Source organism: Bombina bombina, chromosome 2, assembly GCF_027579735.1.
Source record: "Bombina bombina isolate aBomBom1 chromosome 2, aBomBom1.pri, whole genome shotgun sequence".
NCBI lineage: Eukaryota > Metazoa > Chordata > Amphibia > Anura > Bombinatoridae > Bombina > Bombina bombina.
The window spans coordinates 298,421,397-298,437,893 of NC_069500.1; the positions used below are offsets into that span (position 1 = coordinate 298,421,397).

The following is a 16,497-nucleotide window of genomic DNA, read 5'->3' on the forward strand; positions in this document are numbered from 1 at the left end:
AATATAGGAGCAGTGAAACACAAGTAATATGAGAATCATCACTATTTACAATCAACAATTGCAAAAGTAATTAAAATTAAAATGGCTGCATACCTTAAGAAATGTTATTATTTATTGTAATAAAATAAGTTTTTGGGGGATTTTCACATCATTAAGAGCTGTACGCGAATAGTGTGAGAAGTAAACAAGGGCAGTTCTTCAAATTAAAATATGTTTGTTTCTTTTTTAAACTGAGGAGCATGACAATAGATGCAGGAACTCAATTTTGTCTTGATTTTGCTTCAGTCATGTGATAGTGATCGCTATAATAGCTTTTAATCTGCACTCTACCCACCCCCGCTACAATACATGGGAATACAGGAAGATCACGGTTTCAAAATGTTGATTTCATATCCCTTTATATGATACATCACAAGCAGTAATTATTTATTAGGTTCCTTATTTTCACTCTTTTTAAAATGTACCCACTCATATAAGAGACAAGTGTTGTGGAGTCCACACTTGCAAAGGAGTGGTCTTGTGTAGCCATAACATGACCTCTTAGAATACCACTTACATGATAACTTCACGTTTTAAAGGGAGAGTAAATTCAAAATTAAACTTTCACAATTTCAAATGAGCATGCCTTTTTATACAAACTTTACCATTTACTATGATGAAATTTGCTTTAAGGAACATGAAACCCAAAATGTTTCTTTTGCGATTCCGACAGAGCATACAATTTTAGAAATATTTTAAATTTATTTTTATTATAAAATGTATGTTTTTCTCGTGGTATTTTTTGGAAGGAATAACTAGATAGGAAGTGTCCACTTTTCTGGAGCAGCACATGATGTCAGAAAATACTGCTACCACCTACAGTTCTTGAAAATATATAACACAGTTATAAAACTGCTGCCATATATTGCTCTGGTCACCTGCACATTCATACACCTTCCTATCAGCCTTTCAATAAAGGATACCAAGAGAACAAAGTACATTTGATAGAAATAAATTGGAAAGTTTTTATTAAATTTGGATCTTTGTCTAAATCATGAAAGAAGTTTTTTGAAGAGTAAGCTCAGGAGCATAAATGCATTACTGGGAGCAAGCTGAACACGTCTAGTTGAGCCAATAACGAAAGGCATATGTGCAGCCACCAATCACCAGCTAGCTCCCAACAGTGCATTACTGCTCCCGAGCCTACCTGGGTATGCTCAGCTAGAAAAAGAATACTGAGAGAAAAAGCAAATTTGATAATAAAAGGAAATCGGAAAGTTGTTTAAAATTGCATGTTCTGAGACACACCTGTTCCGGAGGAGGAGCTTAGCACAGGTGGCTGAGTGCTGTGCTCCAGTCCCACAAGCTGCTGGTGGTGAAAATATGCACCAGCCCTGAGAAATTTGGGCTTGCTGCCTGGTTAGCAAGATTCAACGCTAACGGAACATAAAACAGTGGAACTCCATCCCACTGTATTGAGATCCCCTTTGATTAAAGAATCCTACCTTATCCATAAGCAGGTATCTAATCTAAGATAGGTACAGGACTTTTAACTCTCCCTCTCCCCTACCTGTGACCAAAAACGAAAAGAAATCAAAAACAGGAGGATGCAAAAATCTGCTGCATTAAGCTGAGCAAGCCTGTCTCTTTCAACTATGTCCTGGATTTTGGCAAGTATTTCACTCACCCTTTAACTGAAGACACTCTGGCGGTGTAAGGAGCTGCGCTACTCGGCGCACCTGGAAGAATTACCTGTTCCCTTGTTTCATTTGCTCTCTGAAGGTCTTGAGCGGGCCCGTGCGGCTGGATACCTCCTCCCCCACCGTTGCTGCGTGGGAGGAGGCGAGCGTGGCGGGAGGCCGGTCCTGCTGTGCGGACAAACGAGCCCTGACGTACCTCCAGGAGAGCCGGGTTCTCCTTCCCCACCGGTGCTGCGAGGAAGGAGGGAGACTCACTGAGGATTTCTGTTGTTGGGCTCCTGAAGTGCTGGGATAACGCCGTGCTATAGGAGGGTGAGTGACACAGAGGAGCACCTCTGACTGTTTGTTTTTTTTAAAAAATGCCTGCATGTAAACAGCTTTAAAAAGGGACATAAGTATTGGAGAAAGAAGAAAAAATAAAAATCTTTTTTTTTGGTTGGTAAATTTGACTGAGCGGCTTGAAATAGGCACTTTAGCACTAAAGCAGAGTCACAAACTCAAGTCTGAACAGCTGCCTGGTGAGGGGAGTGGGGGAGGAGAGGAGATTAAAAGTTTGGACTGCAATAAAGAAGTTAAGCTGTACATGCTGCTGATTAAACTGAAACTTTGTGTGGAAATAAAGGGAAACAAAGAAGGATAAAGAGAAAAATTGGTCCTGGGCACCATGCTGTGAATAAATGTTTTTTCTCCACTGGAAGGGACCTGCATATTAAAATCCCCCCTTACATCCTGAGAAGGACAAAACTACTGGATCTAATTATTTTTTTCTAATTGCTTTGTGATTGACTTAGTAATGATTATTGGTCTGATCCTTTTCCCTTTCCTAGCATAGGGGAAGGTGAAGAAAAAGAAAAATCTTTTTCAAGTCACTGAAAAAGTTACTGAAAAATAACTGCCTTCCCCACAGTATCTATACTAAAAGAGATATTATTTTCAGCAATTATTATCGGTTATGATTTTTTCTATATGGTTTTTTAGGGCTGTTTTGTTTCTGTGTTGTTGTTTCTTAAGCCTGGACAAAATAGGGTGGTAAACAGAGAAGAGGGATTATCAAATTGTGAAGTTTAATATTACATTTTTTACATACATTTATAGAGGATAGAATAATAAGAGAGGGAAAAGGTAAAAGAAGCTCTGTATTTGGCTTGGTGTGCTGGTGTTCCCATAATTGATAAATCAAGCCACTTTAAACTTTCTAAGGAAAAGGAAACATTAAGTTCTGTCTGATTATCTACTTCCTCTGTTCTATGGGCCTTAGCTTTTTGTGCTTGTTAACTATTACTAAGGTATTGAGCTAAGAAGGTAACACCAGCAGAAAGTAATAACTGGCATTAACATATTACCATGTTGTTTTAAGCATTGCATTATACTGAAAAACATAAAAAGACTTATCAAGTTTGAGAGTGACATTAACCCCTGCAGAAGTGACCTTGTGATAATCCTAATCACTTATTGCTCTAGCATCTAGAAATAGTATATATTTATCTATAAGTTAATAAGCTTCACTGAATATAGAGGTAGAAGTTGTGAGTTTTTTGACGTTGCCACCTTATATTAAGTATATTTAGGCCTGAGGTTACTGTTATAACCAATAGAATTAACGCTATCAGGCAACACTATAGAGTAATCAACTGTCTTTACTTAGTGGCTCTCCCTCCTACCGTTATTAACTTAGTGCTATCTTTATACATGATTTGGTGAACAAGTCTAATCCACTATTTGGTTTTCGGGGGGAAAAAAAAAAAAGAGATATACAACCCTCCCCTTCACACCCTTGCACATTGTCCCCTCACCCCTTGCCCTCACTTCCCTTTCCCCTATTGATGCACTTGGAGAACTCTCCCTAACAAGGCCTATTGATTTAATCACAAGATTCTACGGCACATGGATAAATTCCTTCACTCACACTCCCGGACTCCTTCACCAGTCATGGCAACCAAGCAGAGAGACAGGAGGACAAAGGTCACTGCTGAAGTATCCTCTGAATTACCTATCTCTGCAGATTCTACCCTGCCTATAAATGAATTGACTAATATACAGGCTTTAGTAGCTAGTATCTCTGAGGCACTAACCCCTAAATTTGATGCTTTAAGGTCTGAGATTAAACAGGATTTAAATTTACTTAGACAGGAGATAAAACTATTTTCAAATAGATTAGACGAAGTCGAACAGAGAGTATCTGACCTGGAGGATCTTGTTTCAGTTCAAGGGTCTAATCTTGAATCTAACAACATAATCATTGCTAAAATGCAGAACATAATTGAAGACCTGGAAAATCGCTCTAGGTGAAATAATATTCGTATCATTGGGGTACCTGAAGGGGGCCAAACGGAAGATTTAAGTAAATTTATTCCTGAGGTGTTAGCTCAGCTACTCAAAATTTCTCCCAATCATCCTCAAATAGTAGTTGAGAGGATACATAGAATAGGGAGACGAATAATGGACAGGCAGGAAGATAGCAGGCCCAGACCTATTATAGCGAAGTTACTTAACTTTCAAGATAAGGTCACAATACTTCAGTATTTTCGGAAAAAACAGCCCATAACCTATAAGGAAAATAGAATTCTTCTATTCCAGGATTATTCAGTTGAAACGGCCACTAAGAGAAGGAATTTGGCTCCAATTTGTACAAAATTTATCCATCAAGGCTATCAGGCCTTAATTATATATCCTTCCAAACTAAAAATTTATGCAAAAGGTAAAACTTATTTATTTGATAATTCACACGAGGCAGAAAAACTGTTGCAGCAACTGAATAGTCAGGAGTAGTAAAAGTTATCATGGATAAGGTAGCAAATATAGACAAAAAATGTGGCTAGAATGGACAGATTTTCTTTTTGTCTGTTCTCTCCCCTTTTCCCTCCAACTTTTTTTTTTTTTTCTCTCTTTTTTTTTTTCCTTTCTCTTTTTTTTTTCTCCCTCTCTCTTCTCCCCTTTTGATATTTTATTATTTACCTTCTGTGACCCTTTTTCCCCTCCTTTTTCGCTCTCCCCCCCCCCTCCTCAGGTGAATGACTAACCAAGTGGCTAACTTTAAGGTAGTTTCCTGGAATGTGGGGGGATATCAACACCCATTAAAAGGAAAACGATTTTAACCCATGTAAGACGGCTCGAGTCTGACATAGTTTTCTTACAGGAAACACATCTAACCCTGGAGGAAACTCTGAAACTTAAACAAGGATGGGTAAAAGAAATCTATGCCTCATCAGGCACAGGTCGTAGAAGGGGGGTGGCCATATTGATGGGGAAAAGGCTTAAAGCAGACACTCTCCAGATTTTACCTGATCCAGAGGGGAGATATATCTTTTTAAAGATTAAAATTGACAAGACAATTTCTTCACTCTGTAATATTTATGCACCTAATACTATTGATTCAGAATTCTGGAATCAACTACAAGCCAGGATTCTCTCTTTCAGGGAAGGATATTTAATTCTCGGAGGGGACTTTAATATGGCCCCCCATTGTCCTTTGGACAGGTTAAGGGAGAAAGAGAAATTTAAAAAGAATAAGAAAGATAATCTAGAATCTAAACTGCTGACTAAAATCAGGCAAAACTTGAACATTAGAGACATATGGAGGATTCAGAATCCTGACGTTAGGGAATTCACGTGCCTTTCCAAAGCACATAAGACTATGTCAAGAATAGATCTTTTCCTTATTGACGAAAGGCTGTGCACAGCCAAAATAAGAGCAAAGATATTACCTATCTTTCTCTCTGATCATGGACCAATCTCCCTGAATTTCCAACTGACAGGCCCTAGAACAGGCTCTTCGCGTTTCCACTTTCCCTCCTTCCTAGCATCAGATACAAAATTCAAAGTTCAGCTGAAGATTAAATTTGAAGATTATATTCAGTGCAACAGAGAATATTGGGAGCGCCCCCTGATTTTTTGGGAGGCAGCCAAAGCAGTTATGAGGGGTGAAATCATTGCCTATAATGCAATGATAGATAAAAAATTAAGATCAAGAGAAAGAGAGCTAAATAATGCAGTAATTAACTCATATAATCGTCTCCTCTTGACAAGAAATTCGGTTAACTGGGCAAGTTATCTTCGGGCGAAAAACGATAAAGACACTTTTTCTATCTATAGAGAAACTCAGTCAGAGTTAAAATTACAATCTAAACTATACAGATATGGAAACAAATCTGGTAAATTACTTGCTAATTTGGTCAAAAACGAGAAAAAGCCATCACTTATTGAAAAACTTCTTGTAGATGGGAAGCTCCTTATGGAGAACACAGAGATACATAAGGAACTGGTTAAATATTATCAAGATATATATGCCTCTAAAATATATGATTTAACACAGGCAGAGGAGTTCTGGAGTAAAATTAGTTGTCCCAAGATATCTGTAGAATTAATAGAGACTCTTAATGCCCCGATAAGAGTAGAAGAAATAGAGAAGGTGATCTCTGAATCCGCTATCAATAAAGCTGCAGGCCCGGATGGGTTACCAAGCGAATTCTATAAGATCCTTTCCTCAGAAATCACGCCTCATCTTAGTAATGTATATAATGCTATGTATATTAAAGGAGAATTGGTGCCGAAAGCTTTTTCTGCCTCCTTCACAACACTTATTCCTAAAAGTGGAAAGGATCCAGTTCAAAGGGAATCTTACAGACCAATAGCCTTATTAAACGTCGACTATAAGGTTTTCATGTCAATCTTGGCTAAAAGGCTACAAAAGATATTACCGAATATTATAAATAAAGACCAAGCAGGTTTTCTAAATTCACGGAATTCTTCAGCAAAAATCAGAGAGGTTTTAGTGGTAACAGAATATTTTTATAACATGGGGAGGAAGGAGAGGGGAGAGGGGGAACAAACTCCTGACCTGGCCATTGTGTCAATCGATGCTGAGAAGGCATTCGATTCGATACAACATGACCATCTTTTCTTTCATGTAATTAGCAAGAGTCCATGAGCTAGTGACGTATGGGATATACATTCCTACCAGGAGGGGCAAAGTTTCCCAAACCTCAAAATGCCTATAAATACACCCCTCACCACACCCACAATTCAGTTTTACAAACTTTGCCTCCGATGGAGGTGGTGAAGTAAGTTTGTGCTAGATTCTACGTTGATATGCGCTCCGCAGCAAGTTGGAGCCCGGTTTTCCTCTCAGCGTGCAGTGAATGTCAGAGGGATGTGAGGAGAGTATTGCCTATTTGAATGCAGTGATCTCCTTCTACGGGGTCTATTTCATAGGTTCTCTGTTATCGGTCGTAGAGATTCATCTCTTACCTCCCTTTTCAGATCGACGATATACTCTTATATATACCATTACCTCTGCTGATTCTCGTTTCAGTACTGGTTTGGCTTTCTACAAACATGTAGATGAGTGTCCTGGGGTAAGTAAATCTTATTTTCTGTGACACTCTAAGCTATGGTTGGGCACTTTGTTTATAAAGTTCTAAATATATGTATTCAAACATTTATTTGCCTTGACTCAGAATGTTCAACTTTCCTTATTTTTCAGACAGTCAGTTTCATATTTGGGATAATGCATTTGATTTATTCATTTTTTCTTACCTTCAAAAATTTGACTTTTTTCCCTGTGGGCTGTTAGGCTCACGGGGGCTGAAAATGCTTCATTTTATTGCGTCATTCTTGGCGCAGACTTTTTTGGCGCAAAAATTCTTTTCCGTTTCCGGCGTCATACGTGTCGCAGGAAGTTGCGTAATTTTTTGACGTTATTTTGCGCCAAAAATGTCGGCGTTCCGGATGTGGCGTCATTTTTGGCGCCAAAAAGCATTTAGGCGCCAAATAATGTGGGCGTCTTATTAGGCGCTAAAAAATATGGGCGTCGCTTTTGTCTCCACATTATTTAAGTCTCATTTTTCATTGCTTCTGGTTGCTAGAAGCTTGTTCTTTGGCATTTTTTCCCATTCCTGAAACTGTCATTTAAGGAATTTGATCAATTTTGCTTTATATGTTGTTGTTTTTTCTCTTACATATTGCAAGATGTCTCACGTTGCATCTGAGTCAGAAGATACTACAGGAAAATCGCTGTCTAGTGCTGGATCTACCAAAGCTAAGTGTATCTGCTGTAAACTTTTGGTAGCTATTCCTCCAGCTGTTGTTTGTATTGATTGTCATGACAAACTTGTTAATGCAGATAATATTTCCTTTAGTAAAGTACCATTGCCTGTTGCAGTTCCTTCAACATCTAAGGTGCAGAATGTTCCTGATGACATAAGAGATTTTGTTTCTGAATCCATAAAGAAGGCTATGTCTGTTATTTCTCCTTCTAATAAACGTAAAAAATCTTTTAAAACTTCTCTCCCTACAGATTAATTTTTAAATGAACATCATCATTCTGATTCTGATGACTCTTCTGGTTCAGAGGATTCTGTCTCAGAGGTTGATGCTGATAAATCTTCATATTTATTTAAAATGGAATTTATTCGTTCTTTAAAGAAGTTCTAATTGCTTTAGAAATAGAGGATTCTGGTCCTCTTGATACTAATTCTAAACGTTTGGATAAGGTATTTAAATCTCCTGTGGTTATTCCAGAAGTTTTTCCTGTTCCTAATGCTATTTCTGCAGTAATTTCCAAAGAATGGGATAAATTGGGTAATTCATTTACTCCTTCTAAACGTTTTAAGCAATTATATCCTGTGCCGTCTGACAGATTAGAATTTTGGGACAAAATCCCTAAAGTTGATGGGGCTATTTCTACCCTTGCTAGACGTACTACTATTCCTACGTCAGATGGTACTTCGTTTAAGGATCCTTTAGATAGGAAAATTGAATCCTTTCTAAGAAAAGCTTATCTGTGTTCAGGTAATCTTCTTAGACCTGCTATATCTTTGGCTGATGTTGCTGCAGCTTCAACTTTTTGGTTAGAAACCTTAGCGCAACAAGTAACACATCATGATTCTCATGATATTATTCTTCTTCTTCAGCATGCTAATAATTTTATCTGTGATGCCATCTTTGATATTATCAGGGTTGATGTCAGGTTTATGTCTCTAGCTATTTTAGCTAGAAGAGCTTTATGGCTTAAGACTTGGAATGCTGATATGGCTTCTAAATCAACTCTACTTTCCATTTCTTTCCAGGGTAACAAATTATTTGGTTCTCAGTTGGATTCTATTATTTCAACTGTTACTGGTGGGAAAGGAACTTTTTTACCACAGGATAAAAAATCTAAGGGTAAAAACAGAGCTAATAATCGTTTTCGTTCCTTTCGTTTCAACAAAGAACAAAAACCTGATCCTTCATCCTCAGGAGCAGTTTCAGTTTGGAAACCATCTCCAATCTGGAATAAATCCAAGCCAGCCAGAAAGGCAAAGCCTGCTTCTAAGTCCACATGAAGGTGCGGCCCTCATTCCAGCTCAGCTGGTAGGGGGCAGGTTACGTTTTTTCAAAGAAATTTGGATCAATTCTGTTCACAATCTTTGGATTCAGAACATTGTTTCAGAAGGGTACAGAATTGGTTTCAAGATGAGACCTCCTGCAAAGAGATTTTTTCTTTCCCGTGTCCCAGTAAATCCAGTAAAAGCTCAAGCATTTCTGAATTGTGTTTCAGATCTAGAGTTGACTGGAGTAATTATGCCAGTTCCAGTTCAGGAACAGGGGATGGGGTTTTATTCAAATCTCTTCATTGTACCAAAGAAGGAGAATTCCTTCAGACCAGTTCTGGATCTAAAAATATTGAATCGTTATGTAAGGATACCAACGTTCAAGATGGTAACTGTAAGCACTATCTTGCCTTTTGTTCAGCAAGGGAATTATATGTCCACAATAGATTTACAGGATGCATATCTGCATATTCCGATTCATCCGGATCATTATCGGTTCCTGAGATTCTCTTTTCTGGACAAGCATTACCAGTTTGTGGCTCTGCCGTTTGGCCTTGCTACAGCTCCAAGAATTTTTACAAAGGTTCTCGGTGCCCTTCTGTCTGTAATCAGAGAACAGGGTATTGTGGTATTTCCTTATTTGGACGATATCTTGGTACTTGCTCAGTCTTTACATTTAGCAGAATTTCATACGAATCGACTTGTGTTGTTTCTTCAAGATCATGGTTGGAGGATCAATTTACCAAAAAGTTCATTGATTCCTCAGACAAGGGTAACTTTTCTGGGTTTCCAAATAGATTCAGTGTCCATGACTCTGTCTTTAACAGACAAGAGGCGTCTAAAACTGATGGCAGCTTGTCGAAACCTTCAGTCACAATCATTCCCTTCGGTAGCCTTATGCATGGAAATTCTAGGTCTTATGACTGCTGCATCGGACGCGATCCCCTTTGCTCGTTTTCACATGCGACCTCTTCAGCTTTGTATGCTGAATCAATGGTGCAAGGATTACACAAAGATATCTCAATTAATATCTTTAAAACCGATTGCTCGACACTCTCTAACGTGGTGGACAGATCACCATCGTTTAATTCAGGGGGCTTCTTTTGTGCTTCCGACCTGGATTGTAATTTCAACAGATGCAAGTCTCACAGGTTGGGGAGCTGTGTGGGGATCTCTGACGGCACAAGGAGTTTGGGAATCTCAGGAGGTGAGATTACCGATCAATATTTTGGAACTCCGTGCAATTTTCAGAGCTCTTCAGTTTTGGCCTCTTCTGAAGAGAGAATCGTTCATTTGTTTTCAGACAGACAATGTCACAACTGTGGCATACATCAATCATCAAGGAGGAACTCACAGTCCTCTGGCTATGAAAGAAGTATCTCAAATTTTGGTTTGGGCGGAATCCAGCTCCTGTCTAATCTCTGCGGTTCATATCCCAGGTGTAGACAATTGGGAAGCGGATTATCTCAGTCGCCAAACGTTGCATCCGGGCGAATGGTCTCTTCACCCAGAGGTATTTCTTCAGATTGTTCAAATGTGGGAACTTCCAGAAATAGATTTGATGGCGTCCCATCTAAACAAGAAACTTCCCAGGTATCTGTCCAGATCCCGGGATCCTCAGGCGGAGGCAGTGGATGCATTATCACTTCCTTGGAAGTATCATCCTGCCTATATCTTTCCGCCTCTAGTTCTTCTTCCAAGAGTAATCTCCAAGATTCTGAAGGAATGCTCGTTTGTTCTGCTGGTAGCTCCGGCATGGCCTCACAGGTTTTGGTATACGGACCTTGTCCGGATGGCCTCTTGCCAACCGTGGACTCTTCCGTGAAGACCAGACCTTCTGTCACAAGGTCCTTTTTTCCATCAGGATCTGAAATCCTTAAATTTAAAGGTATGGAGATTGAACGCTTGATTCTTCGTCAAAGAGGTTTCTCTGACGCTGTGATTAATACTATGTTACAGGCTCGTAAATCTGTATCTAGAGAGATATATTATAGAGTCTGGAAGACTTATATTTCTTGGTGTATTTCTCATCATTTTTCTTGGCATTCTTTTAGAATTCCGAGAATTTTACAGTTTCTTCAGGATGGTTTAGATAAAGGTTTGTCCGCAAGTTCCTTGAAAGGACAAATCTCTGCTCTTTCTGTTCTTTTTCATAGAAAGATTGCTATTCTTCCTGATATTCATTGTTTTGTACAAGCTTTGGTTCGTATAAAACCTGTCATTAAGTCAATTTCTCCTCCTTGGAGTTTGAATTTGGTTCTGGGGGCTCTTCAAGCTCCTCCGTTTGAACCTATGCATTCATTGGACATTAAATTACTTTCTTGGAAAGTTTTGTTCCTTTTGGCCATCTCTTCTGCCAGAAGAGTTTCTGAATTATCTGCTCTTTCTTGTGAGTCTCCTTTTCTGATTTTTCATCAGGATAAGGCGGTGTTGCGAACTTCTTTTGAATTTTTACCTAAAGTTGTGAATTCCAACAACATTAGTAGAGAAATTGTGGTTCCTTCATTATGTCCTAATCCTAAGAATTCTAAGGAGAAATTGTTGCATTCTTTGGATGTTGTTAGAGCTTTGAAATATTATGTTGAAGCTACTAAATCTTTCAGAAAGACTTCTAGTCTATTTGTTATCTTTTCCGGTTCTAGAAAAGGCCAGAAAGCTTCTGCCATTTCTTTGGCATCTTGGTTGAAATCTTTAATTCATCTTGCCTATGTTGAGTCGGGTAAAACTCCGCCTCAGAGAATTACAGCTCATTCTACTAGGTCAGTTTCTACTTCCTGGGCGTTTAGGAATGAAGCTTCGGTTGATCAGATTTGCAAAGCAGCAACTTGGTCCTCTTTGCATACTTTTACTAAATTCTACCATTTTGATGTATTTTCTTCTTCTGAAGCAGTTTTTGGTAGAAAAGTACTTCAGGCAGCGGTTTCAGTTTGAATCTTCTGCTTATGTTTTTCGTTAAACTTTATTTTGGGTGTGGATTATTTTCAGCAGGAATTGACTGTCTTTATTTTATCCCTCCCTCTCTAGTGACTCTTGTGTGGAAAGATCCACATCTTGGGTAATCATTATCCCATACGTCACTAGCTCATGGACTCTTGCTAATTACATGAAAGAAAACATAATTTATGTAAGAACTTACCTGATAAATTCATTTCTTTCATATTAGCAAGAGTCCATGAGGCCCGCCCTTTTTTTGGGGTGGTTATAATTTTTTTGTATAAAGCACAATTATTCCAATTCCTTATTTTATATGCTTTTGCACTTTTTTCTTATCGCCCCACTTCTTGGCTATTCGTTAAACTGAATTGTGGGTGTGGTGAGGGGGTGTATTTATAGGCATTTTGAGGTTTGGGAAACTTTGCCCCTCCTGGTAGGAATGTATATCCCATACGTCACTAGCTCATGGACTCTTGCTAATATGAAAGAAATGAATTTATCAGGTAAGTTCTTACATAAATTATGTTTTTACTTCATTGGGACGGTTTGGGTTTGGAGGAAACTTCCTCAAATTCGTTATGAATCTGTATAACTCTCCTTTAACAAGCTTAATTGTGAATAACACCGTCTCTTCACAAATTGTGCTTAACAGGGGAACTAGGCAGGGTTGCCCCCTCTCTCCTCTCCTTTTTAACCTATGTATTGAACCATTAGCCATCAGGATTAGGTCACAGCTGGAAGGGGTGGCGATAGGTAGACAGGAGATGAAACTAGCCCTATACGCAGATGACATCCTTGTCTATCTGTCAAACACTAGGGTTAATATACCTAAGCTGCTGGGAATCACTAACCAATTTGGACTATTCTCTGGTTATAAAATAAACGTGATGAAATCAGAGCTGTACTGGCTTAGAAAAAATAAAGACTCCTTGGTGAATAGTCCTTTTAGAATAGTTAATGAGTCATTTAAGTATTTAGGCATAGTAATACCTACTAATCCACGGGATCTATATAATTTTAATATTTCTCCAATTATGACCACAATTAAAAATAAACTTAGACTCTGGGAAAATCTACCTCTTTCTATTTCAGGAAGGATAGCCTTGTTTAAAATGGTTCTTCTCCCCAAACTATTATATGTATTACAGAACACAGCATTAATACTTTATGATAGGGATATTCGAGGGCTAAACAGCTGGCTCAGAAGCTTCATCTGGCAGAAGAGAAAACCCAGGATAACCCTGAGCAAACTAACACATGCTAAAATATTTGCTGGTTTTGCATTACCTGATATACGGCTTTACAATTTTGCTTTCTTAGCACGAATTGCAGCAGATTGGATCTTCTGTAATAACTACGTTTTAAACAATGCATTGGAGGATAGTGTTTGTGACCCATACCTTCCATGTGCACTGCTGCATTGTGACTTAAAAGGTTTGCCATCTAAAATTAAGGAGAACAAAATGATTTTTAATCCTCTAAAGGCCTGGTGGAAGATAGGGAAGCTTCTTTCTATCAACTGAAAGGTTTCAAAATATCTCCCTGTTCTGGGTAACCCATTATTTCAAGCAGGACTGGATTCTGCAATTTTTAAGAAATGGCAAATGGTGGGACTGAACACAATGATCCAATTCATTGATAAGGAAAAAAAATGTGTTAGAACTTTTGAAGAAATTAAAAATAGCTTCAACCTCTCTAATAAGGAGTTCTTTGCGTTTTTGCAAGTAAGGCACTATGCATTAGAGATAACGAGGGAGGGAGAGTGGCAATGGGATTTGGGAGATCTAGAGGATTGGCTCACGTTAGTTAAGAAGGGACGTATGTCCATCTCTTATTGCTACTACCTCTTAGGAGCAAACAGAGCAAGTCATACTTTAGAGAAAATTGCTCAAGATTGGAGACTAATTTTGGCCCAGGATTATATTGACCATAAATTTATACAAAAATCTATTCATAAAGTGGCAATGGCTACTCTTTCAGCAACATGGAGAGAGGCTCATCTTAAGTTATTACATAAATTTCACTATACTCCGGAAAAAGGCTATAAGCTCCAGAACATGAATTTTTTTAAATGTCCTAAGTGCTCTTTAATTGCGGCAGATCTCTTACATATGATAGTTAACTGTCCCCTGATTAGGCAATTTTAGCGAAAACTAGAATTCTGGATCAATACTACTCTCAGGATCTCCCCTCTGGAGATATCGGCAAGCTTAATTATATTTTGCTGTGATAATCAGATAGAACAACAATCAAATGAAAAAATAATAAGTGTCTCTATAATGGCAGCTAGGTACTTAATATTTAAAAAATGGAAGACGAGAGAAATCCCTAGTGTGGTGGAAATAAAAAATTTCCTCAAAAAACAATGCATATTAGAACAACATGACACGGATATTAATAATGATTCTGACATCAGAAATTTTTTTAGTAAATGGGCACCATTTATTAAATCCCTCCCGGCCACAGAGATAGACTATATTGTATTTCCCTTCCAAAACACAGAGCTAGTACAACTGGGGTTATGGTAAATGGATAGGAATCAAAGGTTTTGGGGGGGGGGGGGGGGGGGCGAATGTGGAAATTCCCTTTCCCCCCTCTCCCCCTCTTTTTTTTCTCCCCCCTTTTTTTTTTTCTCTCCCTCTCTCTCTCTCTTGGTGGAAGTATTGAGAAGTAACAGATATGAGTCTGGACTGCAATAATAATAATAATATAAAATTGAACTGAGGTTGATCAACTAAGAAAAATTATCTTGAGCATACTAATTCTTAATTAACTTGAAGGCCCATTTTAAGTTAAGGGCCTGGGTTGCTTATGCTGATTAGATGGCTAAATGTAGCCACCAATCAGCAAGCCCTATCCAGGGTACTGAACCAAAAATAGGCCGGCTCAAAAGCTTTCATTCCTGCTTTTTCAAATTAAGATACGAAGAGAACGAAGAAAAATTGATAATAGTAGTAAATTAGAAAGTTGCTTAAAATTGTATGCTCTATCTGAATCATGAAATAAAATATTTGGGTTTACTATCCCTTTAATGGCCCGGCTGTCAGCGGAGACATCCTCTGGCCTTCCACGTGGAGAACCGAAGTGACAGGTGCTTCCTTCTTATCATAATCCAGTCCGGCAGCAGAAGATCTATCAAATGCCACTAGAGAGGTAAAGTTGCTGTCTTCGGTAGCCCCTCCAACTGCTGCATGTGCACTAGATACAGCCTTGTATGTCTCACAGCAGGGGGTTAATAGTAACTAGTTCCTCTCATAGCAGGTGGTATAAACTAGAGCCTCCTCAAACTATGCTTTATGAAAAAGTGAATCTATGTTATTAAACCCATCTAGGTAGATAGGTAGGTTATCCATTTAATGTCCTCAAAATAAATACACCAGTGTCTTTCATCTCTTTATAAGCGTTAATGGCTAAGGCATGGGTATCGCCAGCTCTGCTTCCAACACAAGTACAGTGAGAATCGGGTTCGGCGATACTGCAATAAGGATAGGAAGAGACTTGCGGGATAACACTGCTAGTAACGACAGAGACGCTAGGGTGCTCTGCCCGGTGGGTTAGTTAGGAGGCCGCAGCCTATGAAGTTCTCCGGAAGGCTGAAACTGACTCCCAACTTGAAAAAAAATGCTTTGATCTAGAGTGAATTCTCCATTAAAGAACATATGGTACAGGGGGCGTGTCCAAGCAAAGATGGCGTTCAGTCACATTTTTAGAAGCTCCAGCTTAAACTTTCCTAACTAACCATAATCTAATGGAGAGGGGACTTCATTTATTGAAATTTTGCTATCAGGACTTCTAGTTTGGAAGATAGAGCAGATGACTATGCTATCTCTTTGATATAATTATTATTTTTAAACTCTGAACCGGCTGAGGCCCTCTGCGACGCAGCACTGAGGAACCTAGACTTTCTACTTCTATTACCCGAGGGATCTCTCAGAGGCGGCTATTCTCAGACTCGCTTTATCATGCAGTCACTCCACGCAATCCTGAGGTCCCAGCTTGAGGCTCTGGAACTTCGAATGGACTGTCAATTTGCTGACCTAAGGAGCCTATGCAAGTCCATGCGTAGGTCGATAGATCCAGTCCCTACTTTCGACACGACTCAGCAGCATGGGACAAATTCTGATCGACCTCCCCAGTTTACGGACCTGAGCGCTGACGGACTGCTGCCTAACGCTCCAGACAAGCCTCATAAAAACGCAGCAGGAGGAGTGGATTGGCGATATGGGGCTACCCGCTCTTAACTCACTGGAGGCTTCTGAGATGATACTCACCTCGACACTTCTACGGGGAGACACAGACGTCCTCCTTGGAGATACCGGAGACCCCTTTACTTCCCGAGGAGAAGTAACAGCTCCAATGCAGTCGGTAAAAAGTAACGGATACACAGACAACTTGGGAGTACCGATCTATAACACAGGACACCACCACATTACAGGAGAGAAGCGGTACCAACTAGCTGATTACCGACGCTTTAATAACATGGTGCCACAATCAGTATTACTTTTTCACCTCACACCGGAGATAGAGGGATGGAATCGACATCAGCATCTAGGATGGTATCACAGATTGAGAAA

At 39.1% G+C, this 16,497-nt stretch overlaps 1 protein-coding gene across 1 annotated transcript in view; it reads right to left on the reverse strand.

The window, feature by feature from the left end:
- The window catches only part of PPIC (peptidylprolyl isomerase C), a 59,677-nt gene that overhangs the window by 32,588 nt on the left and 10,592 nt on the right, over positions 1–16,497 (reverse strand). The window lies entirely within an intron of this gene.